Raw genomic sequence first — 15096 nt, 5'->3', positions numbered from 1 at the left:
GATACTTGCCTGTGAGTGTATAAGGGTGTTGGGGTGGGGCGTGTTCAATATCACAATAGCTTTTTTTCGTCCTGTATCTGTCAAATAAATCAGTTTTCACATTTCTACCTTGCCAGACAGGTGTGGTAGCTTCTGACTTATTTCAAAAGGAAGGAAAGGCCTCAAGGCGCGCTTTAGCCTTCAGGACTCGCGCAGAGGCGGGAGAGAGACCAACCAATCAGAGAGAAGACTGAGGGTTGGTCCCGCCTCTGCCGAGTGAACCCTGCCCCTTTTATGAACCGCCCTGTGGGAATAGCGGCTTGCGCCTGGCTCGTCCCGCCCCTGCCTCTGAGTGACAGGACGGTGGACAGCAACATTCCCAGCCGGACACGAAGTTTGTCAGCCCTTGCCTTGGCTGAGCGGAGGTGTGTGTGTGTGTGTGTGAGTGTGTATCTGGTGAGGGCTAGGGGGCTGGGGAGACCCTGCAAAGAAAGCACCTCCTTAATTGAGTCCGGGCACACCTCCTTAATTGAGTCCTCAAAACGTTTAGGACACGATCGTTCCGCCCCTGGGAGCGGTACTTGAGCGGACTGGGGGAAGGGAGATTTTCTAAGAGGAACCCGGAGCTCGGGAAACCTAATAGGTACGGCAATCACTTAAGGACTCTTTCCCCAAGAGCTAGGCGTTCGAGGTGGGATTGAGGGGAGAGGGGCGCAGGGTTTGGGCGCAGGGTGGGCGTGGCCGCCGCGGTTGCTAAGGAACGCGCCGTTCTTGCCCTGCCAGCGTGTCTGGTGCTGGCCTCTGGGCCTTGGAAACGTTAGTCCCGCCCACTTCCTGAGGCTTTCCACTCAGCTAGGGATTGGCACCGTTCTGCTGTCAATTATCTTGCGACCCTTCCTCCCCCACCCCCCTGGGCTGCCTTCTTGGTTCTGCAGTTCTCATTCAGGCCTACCTTTCGTGTGTCATTTCTGCTTATTCGTTTTCCTGTTTCTCCTTATTAGTGAACAAGTATGCAGACCAAAATATTTGCAGAGAAGAGCGACTTGGTGCTTGTGGTGTTGGTGTTGGAGCCGGGTTACTTTACCTGGTGCTTGGTGAATCCCTTAATCCAGGAGACATTGGTGTCCATGTGGATGATTCTGAAAGAAGGGTTTAGGAATCTGTTCTCTTCACTTGTAGTTATTTTTCTCTGCTGCTTTTCTGAGCTCAATGAACTTTCTCAGAAAGTTGAGACAATTCATTCCTGGAGGTTACCCATTACAGGCTCTCCCCTTCAACCCCGATGCTGGGTCTATATTTGACAGTCAGTGGCTATAGGGTAACAACCAATTCAAATGTCCTCTCCTTTGCTCATATCACTTGGCCCCAAATGATTCAGCAGAGCAAACATTCCAGAGAGAAAACAAAGGAGCTAAAATTCGGCTTTCACTTCCCTGTGCCAGGTTTACAGTGTAAATCTTCAGGAAGGAAACTTGTACTGCTTGTTAATACTGGGAAGAGCATTGGCCTACAAGTCAAGAAACTGGCAGGATTAATTGCTTTTAGGTAATAACCCATTAATTGCTTTTAGGTAATAACCCTTTCTCATCTTTAAAGTGGTGATACTTGTTTGTGTCCTTCCTTTTAGGAAGGACTGATTTGAAAATGTATTTAAAATAATAATCTTTAAAAAAGTGTTTTATACTTATGTCTATATGATCTGAATTGACAAAATAGTTATTCTGTTTAAAGTACTTTTAATTTTTCCTTATGATTTTTTTTTAATCTTTAGGATTAGAAATAATCAAGAAACCACTAATGTATTCATTAATGATTCAGGGTTGTTCTGAAATGTCTTGCAGGATAACCTGCCCTCAGCCCCTCCCCACACCATCCCTCCTTTTTTTTTTTTTTTTTTTATGACTTGCATATATAGCCTGAAAGGACAGGATAGCATGTTTCTAATCCAATAATGATTAGACACTATAAGGCTGTAAATAGAATTCATTATTTTCTTTGCTCAAGTCACAGAATGAAAGTAGGCATCAATTGTAATATCAATTGTAGATGTAAGATGTTATCATTAGATAAGGACAAAATTGAAGATGTAATAAATCTTAAGGATATATATGTGTAACTTTTACTTCCTTAGCACTTTAATTTTAACTCTTTAACATTTGACTCTTTCCTTTGACTCTTTTATTATTCAACTCTATTTCTAATAGAAACTAGAATGAGGAAAAATGGATACAAGATAATGGACTTAGTGATTTTAGGGGTTCAGTAGTAGGTCTTTTTGAACTGTCTTGAATTTGTAAAAGTTTACAACATCAACTTTGTTACTAACAGGCTGATTGAGATTAGTGCTTTAAATAGGACACCCAAAATAAGTACTAGTATTTTTTACCCTCTTTTATCTCCTAAAAAAATTTAGCTGATAGAAAAATTTCATTTTTTAGAACAGATGCATTTACCCAGAATCACTGCTGTGCGTGTTTCATAGCTGTACTCATTGGCATAATATACACCAGCATATTCCAGCCACTGCTCAGATAACTCCCCTGCTGAGAAGCTACACAAGGAGAGGGATCTTAGGCTAGGACTGTTAACTTAGTGCCCTGGTTTTCCATTGTGGGTGATACCTCTGGTTAACTGGAAATGTGTGGTAGTACTTTTGAGTTATTAAAGTATCTTTAAAGTAAGTAATGGCTTTTGGGACCCTGAAGTTTAGAGATGTAAAATATTTGGTATGTAGAAGAATTATGAAGTTTCACAAAGAATAATTTTCTTCCCTCCAATGCACAAGGCATTTCCATGGAAATATTGGTCCTACAGAAGTTCTTTCATGTAGAAACATGAACTAGGGCATATTTCCCCCATTTTTATGTCAATAAATTTGGCTGTAATTGTGAAATCTTAAAAATACTACTTAGAATATATATGTCTTAGTATTCTTTCAGAATAACTAAAATGATACTAACTAGTGAGACATATTTTGTATTTGCTACCCTCAAGAATTTCTTACTGAAGAGATAATGATTATATAGTCCTAGAACTGATTATTTTTCATAGCTACTACATGTATTTAACATTTCCTATATGGTAGAAATGTTAAGTATCTTTGGATAATTTGAGTGATATGGGTATGTATATATTTTTATGAAATAATTTTGAAATGTTAAACAGCAATAAAAGATATGTGTTCTACATCCAGAGGTTTAACAATCTGTTTCATTGAATTTGAAGATAAATAAATGAGGGACTCTTGTCAAGTTCATGGATTTACACAACTGAACATGGAGAATGAGGATAATAATAAAGTAATTTAGTTCCATAGTAGTGTTACAGAGGGACATAGTTGCAAAAAAAGCATAACAATTAGATCGAACAGCTTAAAATTTTAACAAAGAGAAAAGAAACTTGACTATATTTTAAGCATATTTGTTTTGCATACTTTGAATGTTGAAAATATTTAAATATTTTGGGTATTAGGAATGACAAATGGATACCTTAGAAAATGTTCTAATTTTGGTTTATGGTTTATGACCTACACCAGGTAGAAGATAACACTGGATGGAAAAACTTGGCTCCCGTAGTAGAAATATTATTTTTTTGAATATTGTAACATTTCCAGTGATCAAATTCATTATATAGGAAGGGTTGAAGATATGTGGTTCTCTTCCATTGTTTTTGAACCATATACTTGAACATTATAATATACTCCCATTATTCATAGAGACTTAATATAGCACTGAATTTCTCTCAATAGGGGCATGTCAGGGTTGTTGTTGTGTTTTTCCTCTTAATATAGGCAGGTATAATCAGTTTCTGATTCTGTTTCTAGGGGTCTGTTCTGTGTCTCCTCTCTTCCCCTTCACGTTATCTCTCCTGAACATATTTGGAAAACATTACACTATGCAGGACCAGCATATACTCTTTTTAAAATACAAAAATAAATAAATTTAGCATTTGAAAATGAATTAAGTGGAACAAAACATCCCACAAAATCAAGGCAAAGGAAATCAGCTGAAGACTCTGAGGCATACCTGTGAAAACTTAAAAGTAATTTTCTGCTAAAGAAGAACATTTCAGGGAATTCTTTGATATTTAACATATTCAGGCATACATGAACTCTGTGGATAGGAAAATTCTATTTAAAAAGGACAGATACTGATGATGTGATAGTAGGAAGATAGTGAAAACAAAATGAGTACAAGGAAACTAAGCATATTAGAGATATACACTTTTTAAAAATTCTTGCTATAACAAATTACAACAAACTTTGTAGCTTAAAACAACAATTTTATTTTCCTACAGTTCTGTAGTTGAGGAGCCTGACATATACCACAATGGGCTGAAATAAAGTAATCTGCAGAGCTGCATTCCTTTATGGAGGCTCAGAAAGATAATCTCCATTTTCTTGACTTTTCTAGTTTTTGAGGTTGCCCACATTCCTTTCTTCCCTCTTCTTCCATAGTCAACAAGATGGCATCTTTATGGCTTCTTATGTAGTCACCTCTTCTGAATATAGCAGGGAAAGGTCATCCACTTTTCAAGACACATCTAGATTATCCAGGGAGATCTTCCCATTTTAAGGTTCTTTATTTAATCATGCCGCATAATCCTTTGAGCCATATAAGGTAACTTATTCACAGATTCTCAAAATTATGACTGAACATATTTGGGTCAGGGGAGTATTATTCTGTCTACCACAATAACATTAAAAATCTGTATTTGAAGCAGTAAAAGGCAGAATTGATATTGTGATAAAGTTTAGTCAATACGGAGTATAGTCTTAAAAGTTATATAGCTAAAAGTTATGTCAACAAGAAAGATGATATACATGAGTATAAAGAATGAAGACCCCTTAATTTTTAAAATATTTGTAGATTCTGAAGATGAGACAAGAATATAGATAATTCTTCCAAAAGAATAGAATAAATCATTTGAAAAAAAGGTAATGAACAACAACAACAACAAAAAGAAAGTAAAACTTTTCCCAAGCTGAGAAAGACCTATGAATGCAGAAAGTCTTTATATAAGACATGACAACACAAAAAAGGAAAATATCACAAAATTTTCAAATGATGATAATAAATAAAAAATTATTTTACACAGGAAGGAAAGAACGAAAGCATATTATTATCAGGAAGTAAAAAATAGGTGGGTTTCCAACTTCTTTTCTGTAGTGTGAAATGCTGGAAGACAACAGAACAACGTTTTGGACTTTAAAAATATTCCCATGCAGACTATATTTCTGATGTGATGGCAACACGAGACCATATGTATATAAGGGGAAAAAATACTAAGATACCTACTGTAAATGATAATATAAAAAAAAAGAACCATGATGTGTTTGTGTATAAAACTGATGGAATACTCTAGTATAGAAGTACCTTGAGATAGTTTTGTTAAATCTACTTAAAAATTGACTGAAAATTAAAAATTTACCTGCATAAGAAGATATATATTGTAAAAGTTAATTCAGTAGCAACATTCTGTAGTTAAATAAAATTTTATGACCTTCTAATTTATTTATTCCAGATATGAAATCTAGTATTTCAAGAGAATGATCAGATTTAAAAATATAACCACACCATTGATTTGCAAACTATAACCAATGGGCCTACTCTGGCCCACCATATCTATCACATGACCTTGTAAAAATCGTGTCATTTTGTGAAATGAAAATTTAAAAATTCAAATTTTATTATTAATAAATAAAGTTTTATTGGAAAACAACCACATTCATTTATTTCCATATTGTCAATGGTGGCTTTTACACTGCAGCAGCAGAGTTGAGTAATTGCCACAGAGATGCGTATGTGACACTTTCATGGCTTCTTCTCTGCATACTACAAATAGTAGTGACACAGTAATAACTTGATTTTGCCTCTTGGCATGCAAAACAAATTATTTGTATCTGTAAACAGAAAAACTTTTACAACTCCTGAACAGCATTATAAACTTTAGTGTAAAATATTAATATTTTTCTTTTCAATTTAAGGAATTCCGATTTACTCTATTATTGCTTTCTTATGTCAGTATCTCTGGTCTTTTATGAATTCGTTTTAGCATCAAGAATATCTTATTCTTTACATTTAATAATCTGGAACTTCTCTTTCCCATCTGTAGAGATGGAACAAATCTCTTGCAAAGATTTCATACTTTCATTTCCAAAGACAAAAATCAGTTAATATGTCATTATTATAATAATGAATACTTTACTGTTTTGTGCTGAAATTATGAGTGCTTATAGAGATTAGCATGTGCAATATTTAGTGAGTTATATGTAAATCAGATAATCACAGATTTGTCTGGCATGTATAGGGAAATTATACAGATAACATACGTAATTGAAACAGAGTCTTCAAGAACACCTATGAATTCAAGATAGATAAGACTAGGGATAAGGTTACATTGAGGTGAGAACAAGGTTTGTGAAGCCATTAAGCTGTAGCAGAATCTTGTGATTAGGAAATTTAAAAAAAGTTTAGTGCCTAGAACAGTATATAGTTAAAAGCACCTGGAGTTTAGGCAATGTGGACCTGCTAGACTAAGGTTAGAAAGCTTTTGAACACCATGCAAAGCAGTTTGCATCTTATAGGCAATGAGGAACCATTTTAGGTTTTAAGATGATAGAATAATATGACCAGATTAGTATTGTAGAATATTGGTTCTTGAATTTTTTAAGTACAGCATACTCCAAGATTCATTAATTCTATGGCAACACAAATAAAAGTTGCCTTGGGAAAGATCTACTAATGTCCTACTTATGAAAAACTTTTCCTTGAAGGACAGTATATCAACAGTCCCCTAGTTATCCTAGGAACATCGGTGTTATATAAGTTTATGTAGAATATAAACTTATTATGCTATAAATAAATAAAAAATTCATATTTTCAGAATTAAGAAGTTTCCTGTAAAGTAAAAAAGTAATCTGTTCTGATTTCTCACCAGTAGATAAAAAGATAGATCTTCTTTAAGATAAAACATAATGTGTGTGTTTGCATACTGCCTTACTTTTACATAGACTTATAAAAAGTTTGCAGAAACTTAAGGTGATAGGTTAATTATGGGATATTTGAAGATGTTTGGATTTTATATTTTAAATATTTTAAATTAACACTTAGTGTTTAGCATTTCTTTCAATAAACTTCTTTTTCAATGTCTACAGTGAATTTGATTAAGGTAAAATCCCACTTTGAACCTTTATTACTTATATAATGAAATAGTTTTGAAGATAATATTGTCTCTGATTTATACAGACCTTGATATTCAGCATATTATTTTAATAATACTATATTGAGCAATTAACTTACTAAATAATAAGGAAACTCAGTTTCCTCAGTTGGGGTTAATTATACCTATTGGAGGAGAAAGTTAGAATTTCTTTTTTTGGGAGGGTGGGGTACTGGTAATTGAACTCAGAAGCTCTCGACATATCCCCAGCCCTATTTCTCATTTTATTTAGAGACAGGGTCTTACTTAGTTGCTTAGCTCCTGACTTTTGCGGAGGCTGGCTTTGGAATAATGCTCCTCCTGCCTCAGCCTCCAGATCCGCTGGGATTATAGGTGTATGCCACTGTTCCCGGCAAAAGTTAGAATTTCTAATCATATATGTGACCATGTATAGTATAGTATTTGCCATATTAGTTGCCATTTGACATTTGGCAACTGCTTATCAGCAGTTGTATTATTACTAATATTATTATCTTTAATAAGGGTCCAGTGTCCATTATTTACATTTTAAAAATCCAAAAGTTCTACAAAATTAAAATTTCCCAAGTTTTGCCTGAACTCAACTGAGGAAAAAACCAGCCTTGAATGAAACAATTTATATCAAGATTTTTCTATGAAGTATTAACATTCTTTATCCACATCCCTTAAGGAGTATTGTTTTTATGATAAATGGGATGTGTTGCTCTTTCTGTAATCTAAAACCTTCACAGAAACATCTGGCCCAAACATTTTAAATAAGGACTATAGACCTGTGTTATTATGACATCTTTAATATCTTTATTGAAATATAATTAACAATTGTAAGTAAGATTTATCATTTGAAAATATACAATTGTTTGGTTTTTGTCATATTCCTGGAATTGCACAACTACCACCACCACTTAATTTTGGAATATTTTCATTATCTGAAATATAAACCATAAGTCATTCTTCATTCCTTCTGCCTATATCCTCTAATGAACCACTATTCTTTTTTTTTGTCTCTATTTATTTCCCCATTCTAGATACTTTTATAAAGGGACTAACAGGAGTAATGTATTTAGCCATCTTTTGTGGCTAGATTTTTCAGAGCACAGTGTTTTCCAGCATCATCCATATTGTAAAATATATCAATATTTCAGTCCTTTATATGGCTGAATAGTATATTCCATTATATGGACCAACCACATTTTATCGGTTCCTCATGGATTGTTTTTACTTTTTGTTATAATAATAGAGTAATGAACTTTGCTTTTATTCTTATTTGTTATGTAAAACAGCAGAATGCATTACAATTTATATTACGCATATAGAGCACAGTTTTTCATATCTCTGGTTGTACACAAAGTAGAGTCACACCATTCATGTCTTCATACATGTACTTAGGGTAATGATGTCCATCTCATTCCATGTTCTTTCCTACCCCAATACCCCCTCCCTTCCCCTTCCTCTCCTTTGCCCTATCTAGAGCTCATCTAATCCTTCCATGCTCATTCCCCCCTCCCATTCCCATTATGAATCAGCATCCTTATATCAGATAAAATATTCAAAATTTGGTTTTGGGGGATTGGCCTACTTCACTTAGCATTATGTTCTCCAACTCCATTTACCGGCAAATGCCATGATTTTATTATCTTTTAATGCTGAATAGTATTCCATTGAGTATATATACCACAGTTTCTTTATCCATTCTTCTATTGAAGGGCATCTAGGTTGGTTACACAGTTTAGCTATTGTGAATTGTGTTGCTATAAACATTGATGTGGCTGTGTCCCTGTAGTATGCTGTTTTTGAGTCTTTTGGGTATAGACTGAGGAGTGGGATAACTGGGTCAAGTGGTGGTTCCATTCCCAGTTTTGCAAGGAATCTCCATACTGCTTTCTAGATTGGCTGCACCAATTTGCAGTCCCACCAGCAGTGAATGAGTGTGCCTTTTCCCCCATATCCTTGCCAACACTTATTGTTGTTTGTATTCTCAATAGCTGCTATTCTGTCTGGAGTGAGATGAAATCTTAGAGTAGTTTTGATTTGCATTTCTCTGATCGATAGAGATGTTGAATATTTTTTCATATGTTTGTTGATTGATTGTATATCCTCTTCTGAGAATTGGCTGTTCAGTTTCTTGGCCCATTTATTGATTGGGTTATTTATTCTTTTGTTGTTAAGATTTTTGAGTTCTTTATATATCCTAGAGATTTAAGTGCTCTGTCTGATGTGCGTGTGGTAAAAATTTGCTCCCAAAATGTAGGCTCTCTATTCACCTCACTGATTTTTTTTTTCTGAGAAGAAGCTTTTTTAGTTGGAATCTACCCATTTATTGACTATTGATTTTAATTCTTGCACTATAGGTGTCTTATTAAGGAATTCAAGTCCTAATCTGACATGATGGAGATTTGGGCCTACTTTTTCTTCTATTAGGTACAGTGTCTCTGGTTTAATTCCTAGGTCCTTGATCTACTTTGAGTTGAGTTTTGTGCATTGCGAGAGATAGGGGTTTAATTTCATTTTGTTGCATATGGATTTCCAGTTTTCTTAGCACCATTTATTGAAGAGACTATCTTTTCTCCAATGTATATTTTTGGCATGTTTGTCTAATATAAGGTATCTGTAGTTAGGTGGGTTCATCTCTGTGTCCTCTATTCTGTACCTTTGGTCTACCAATCTATTTTGGTGCCCATACCATGCCGTTTTTGTTACTGTTGTTCTGTAGTTTAAGATCTGATATAGTGATGCCACCTGCTTTACTATTCTTGCTAAGGATTGCTTTAGCTATTTTGGGTCTCTTATTTTTCCACATGAATTACATGATTGCTTTTTCTATTTATATGAAGAATGTCATTGAGATTTTGATTTTGATTGCATTAAATCTGAATAGTGCTTTTGATAGTATGGTCATTTTGACAATATTAATTCTCCTATCCAAAAACAAGGTAGATCTTTCCATAATCTAAGGTCTCCTTTAATTTCTTTCTTTAGTGTTCTATAATTTTCATTGTAGAGGTTTTTCACTTCTTTCATTAAGTTAATTCCCAAGTATTTCATTGTTTTGAGGCTATTGTAAATGGGGGTAGTTTTCCTTATTTAGTCTATATACCTCCTTAAAGGTCTATATAAATAAGAGACAATATTACCTTCAAAACTATTTCATTATATAAGTAATAAAGGATCAAAGTGGGATTTTGCCTTAATCAAATTTTCTATACACATTGAAAAAATGTTAATTTTATTGAAAGAAATGCTAAACACTAAAATCCTTTCAGAGGATTTGTCACTGATATATAGAAATGCCTTTTACTTATGGGTGTTGATTTTATATCCTGTTACTTTCCTGAATTCATTTATTAATTCTAAAAGTTTTCTGGTAGAATTTTTTTTGGGTATTCTAGGTATAGAATCATATCATTGGCAAATAGTGCTAATTTGAGTTCTTCTTTTCCTATCCATATATCTTTCTTTCATCTGTCTAATTGCTCTGGCCATAGCTTCAAGAGAAGTGGTGAAAGAGGGCATCCCTGTCTTGTTCCAGTTTTTAGAGGGAATGCTTTCAATTTTTCTCTGTTCAGAATGATGTTGGCCTGGGGTTTAGCATAAATAACTTTTACAATGTTGAGATATGTTCCTGTTATCCCCAGTTTTTCTAGTGTTTTGATCATGAATGGGTGCTGTATTTTATCAAGTGCTTTTTCTGCATCTGTTGAGATAATCATATGATTCTTACCTTTAAGTCTATTGATGTGATGAATTACATTTATTGATTTTGTTATGTTGAACCAACCTTACATCCCTGGGATGAACCCCACTTGATCATCATGCACTATCTTTTTGATATGTTTTTGTATTTGATTTGCCAGAATTTTATTGAGAATTTTTCCATCTATGTTTATTAGAGATATTAGATGTTTTTTTCTTTGATGTGTCTTTGCCTGATTCTGGAATCAGGGTGATACTGGCCTCATAGAATGAGTTTGGAAGTTCTTCCTCTTTTTCTATTTCACAAAATAATTTGAGGAGTATGGTATTAGTTCTTTGTTAAAGGTCTTGTAGAACTCAGCTGTGTATCCATCTGGTCCTGGGCTTTTCTTGGTTGATAGCTTCTGATGGCATCTTCTATTTCATTGCTTAAAATTGATCTGTTTAAATTGTGTATATCATTCTGATTCAATTTGGGCAAATCATTTGACTCTAGAAATTTTTTGATGCCTTCAATATTTTCTATTTTATCGGAGTACAAGTTTTCAAAACAATTTGTAATTATCTTCTGTATTTTTGTTGTGTCTGTTGTCATATTTCCTTTTTCATCATGTATGTTAGTAGTTTGAGTTTTCTCTCTCCTTTTCTTTGTTAGCATAGCTAAGGGTTTGTCAATTTTATTTATTTTTTTCAAAGAACCAACTTTTTGTTTTGTCAATTTTTTAATTGTTTATTTTGTTTGAATTTTATTGATTTCAGCTCTGATTTAATTATTTCCTGTCTTCTACTAATTTTGGTGTTGATCTGTTTTTTTTCTAGGACTTTGAGACGTAATGTTAGGTTATTTGTTGACTTTTTTTTCTTTTAAGGAATGAACTCCATGCAATGAACTTTCCTCTTAGTACTACCTTCATAGTGTCCCAGAGATTTTGATGTTTTATCAGTGTTTCCATTTATGTCTAAGAATTTTTTAATTTCTTCCTTGATGTCTTTTGCAACCCATTGATCATTCAGTAGCTTATTAGTTAGTCTCCAGGTATTGGGGTTGCTTTTATTTTTTTCTTTTATCATTATTTTCTAGATTCATTCAATTATGATCTGATAGAATGCAGGTTAGTATCTCTGTTCTTTTGTATTTGCTAAGAGTTGCTTTGAGGCATAGTATGTGGTCTATTTTAGATAAGGATCCATGTGCTGCTGAGAAGAAAGTGGATTTGCTCATTAAAGGATGAAATATTCTACTTATGTCAGTTAAGTCTAAGTTATTGATTGTATTATTGAGTTCTATAGTTTCTTTGTTCAGCTTTTGTTTGGAAGATCTATCCAGTAGTGAAAATGGTGTGTTAAAGTCACCCAGACTTAGAGTGTTATGATCTATTTGATTCTTGAACTTGAGAAGAGTTTGATGAACATAGATACTCCATTGTTTGGGGCATATATATTTATAACAGTTACATCTTGATGGTGTATGATTCCCTTGAGCAGTATGTAGTGTCATTCTTTATCCCTTTTGATTAGCTTTAGCTTAGAAGTATACTTTATTTGATATGAGGATGGAAACCCATGCTTGCTTTTGGAGTCTATGTAAGTGACATGATTTTTCCCAACTTTACACCTTCAGTCCTTGGATGTCTTTTCCTATGAGATGAGTGTCTTGGAGGTAGCATATTGTTGGTTTTTTTTAAAATGCAATATGCTAGTCTATGTTATTATTGAGACATGATTTGTATTCTCAGACATTTTTGTTTATTTTTGGTATTTAACTTGACTTGTTTTCTCCTTTGATCAGTTTTTCCTTTAGTGTAATATCTTCCTCTGCTGATTTTCATCATTGTTTTTCATTTCCTCTTTATGGACTATTTTGCTGAGGATGTTCTGTATTGCTGGCTTTCTGGTTGTAAATTCTCTTTAACTTTTGTTTATCATGGAAGGTTTTTATTTCATCATCAAATTTAAATCCTAATTTTGCTGCATGTAAATTTCTTGGTTGGCATCCATATTCTTTCAGAGCTTGTTATATGTTGTTCCATGATCTCCTGACTTTGAGGGTCTGTGTTGAAAAATCTGCTGAGATACAAATTGTTCTCCTCCTATATGTGATGATATAGGGGGAGATTCCTCTTTCTTATGACATTTAAGATTCTATCCTTATTCTGTATGGCAGGTATTTTCTTTATAACGTGCCTTGGTGTAGATATGTTGTACTTTTGTACATTTGGTGTCCTGTAAGCCTCTTGTATTTGATTTTCCAATTCATTCTTCATGTTTGGGAAATTTTCTGATATTATTTCATTGAAGAGATTGTACATTCTTTGGTTTGAAACTCTGTGCCTTGCTAGAGCAAGGATAGATCCTAATAACTCTTAGATTTGTTCTTTTGGTGCTATCCCCTCATTCTTGAATATTCTGTTCATGGTTTCTTACTATCTTCACTGTGTAGTCAACTTAATTTCCAGATTGTATACTTTGTCTTCAACATTTGATGTTCTGTCTTCCACGTGATCTAGTCTGTTGCTGATGCTTTCTATTGGGTTTTTTATTTGGTTTATTGTTTCCTTCATTTCAAAGAATTTTGATTGGAGTTTTTTCAGAGTCTCTATCTCTTTCTTGAAGTAATCTTTGCTACCTGTATTTGCTCTCTTTTCTCTCTGTTGGAGTGATTAGTTTTTGTCTCTATTTGCTCAGTTAGGTCATTCTTTAATTCAAGGATCATTTTAATTATGATCATTCTGAACTCCACATTTCATCAAGATCACTGCCATTGGATCTGTTATAATGGTATCCTGATTTGCTTGGGGGTACTTTCCTCCCTTATTTTTTCTTGTTGTTTATGTGTGTTATTTTCTTGCAGTGTGGATCTGAGATATTATAGTTTCTGCCAAGCAGATTGTCTGTACCTCACCTTGATGCCAGGCTTCCAGACCCTGCAGGTGTCCCACGATGGATGCTACTGCAACTAAAGGTGGTGATTGCAATAGGGGAGGCAACTTGAGATAACAGTGGAGGTGCCCTAAGATGGATGCAAAATCTTTTAGAGATTGGGCTGAAATGGTAAACCTTACACTGGATTTGGGATGCCTGCTCCGAAATGTAGTTGCTTTTAGGCCCTGTCTGTTGTCGAAAGGTAGAGGCTACTTTGTGGGGAAGACTATGGCGATGTCTGCAGTGTCCCAAGATGGAAGTGGGTTAGGCCTGGGCTCACAGGTCAGGGGGGTGGGCGGTGAGGAACCTGGACCTACCCTGGGCCTGAGTCCTGCACAGGTGGGTGGAGGCGGATATATAGGTGGGCCTTGTCATGAACATTTATGTACAAGATTTTATGTAGAGGTATTTTTATTTTATTTTATTTTTTTTATGTGATGAAAGCTATTTCAGTGTAAAACTAGGAGTAGAATTGTTAGTTGTATGGTAACTTTGTGTTTTGCTTTTTGAGAAACCACTAAACTGTTTTCCAAAGTGTTCACCATTTTACTTTCCTATCAGCAATTTATGAATGCTCCAGTTTCTCTCCACATCCTCATTTTCATTGGTTATTTTTTTTTTTGTATCATAATTCTAGTGGGAATGAAAGTGATATCTTGTAGTTTGTGTTTGAATTTCCCTAATTGCTAATGATGTTGTGCCTTTTTATGCACTTATTGGCAATTTGTATATTTTTGGAAAAAAAGTCTGTTCAAGTATTTTATCCGTTTAACAACTGATCTATTGATTTATTTCATTGCTGAGTTTTGAGGGTTCTTCATATATTCTGGGTAGAAAACCTTTATCAATCACCTGATTCACAAGTGTTTTCTCCCTTTCGGTGGATTGTCTTTTCACTTTCTTAATCATGTTCTTTGAAACGACAGGCTTTATATAGATGACGTTTATCTGTTTTTTAAATTCTGTGCTTGTGGTTTTGGTGTTGTGTCTGAGAAACTGTGGTCTTAGTCAAAGGCACGAAGTTTTACTCTTGAGCTTTTTCCTAACTGTTCTAGTTTTAGTCTTTGTGTTCAGATTTGTGATTCATTTTGAGGTAATTTCTGCCCATGGTGTGAGATAAGGGCCCAACTTTATTCTTTTGTAGCACCATTTGTTAACAAAAGACTACATTTTCCTGTTATAACTTCTGACTTGGATTATTATTGGTGATCTTAACAACTGTAAGCTATTTTTAATGATCTTATTGGAATTGGTGAAATATTCTCTAAATTTTGAGTTTATTATTATTAGCAGTAGTTCTAACCA

The 15096-nt window shown here is 34.4% G+C and overlaps 1 protein-coding gene across 5 annotated transcripts in view; it reads left to right on the top strand.

The window, feature by feature from the left end:
• The first annotated feature begins 332 nt into the window (after positions 1–332).
• The window catches only part of Triqk (triple QxxK/R motif containing), a 72003-nt gene continuing 57239 nt past the window's right edge, over positions 333–15096 (top strand). For 2 of the 5 annotated variants that reach the window (XM_076835869.1, XM_076835866.1), the window contains exon 1: positions 333–404. The gene's annotated coding sequence lies outside the window, so the exon portion shown is untranslated. Of the gene's footprint in view, positions 405–584; positions 623–15096 lie in introns of those variants that run through there. The other 3 variants (XM_076835871.1, XM_076835870.1, XM_076835868.1) reach the window with 3 other exon arrangements.

This window comes from Callospermophilus lateralis, chromosome 16, assembly GCF_048772815.1.
Source record: "Callospermophilus lateralis isolate mCalLat2 chromosome 16, mCalLat2.hap1, whole genome shotgun sequence".
Classification (NCBI taxonomy): domain Eukaryota; kingdom Metazoa; phylum Chordata; class Mammalia; order Rodentia; family Sciuridae; genus Callospermophilus; species Callospermophilus lateralis.
Note: the sequence above shows the minus strand (reverse complement) of the source record. Positions and strands in the feature narration are given on the sequence as shown.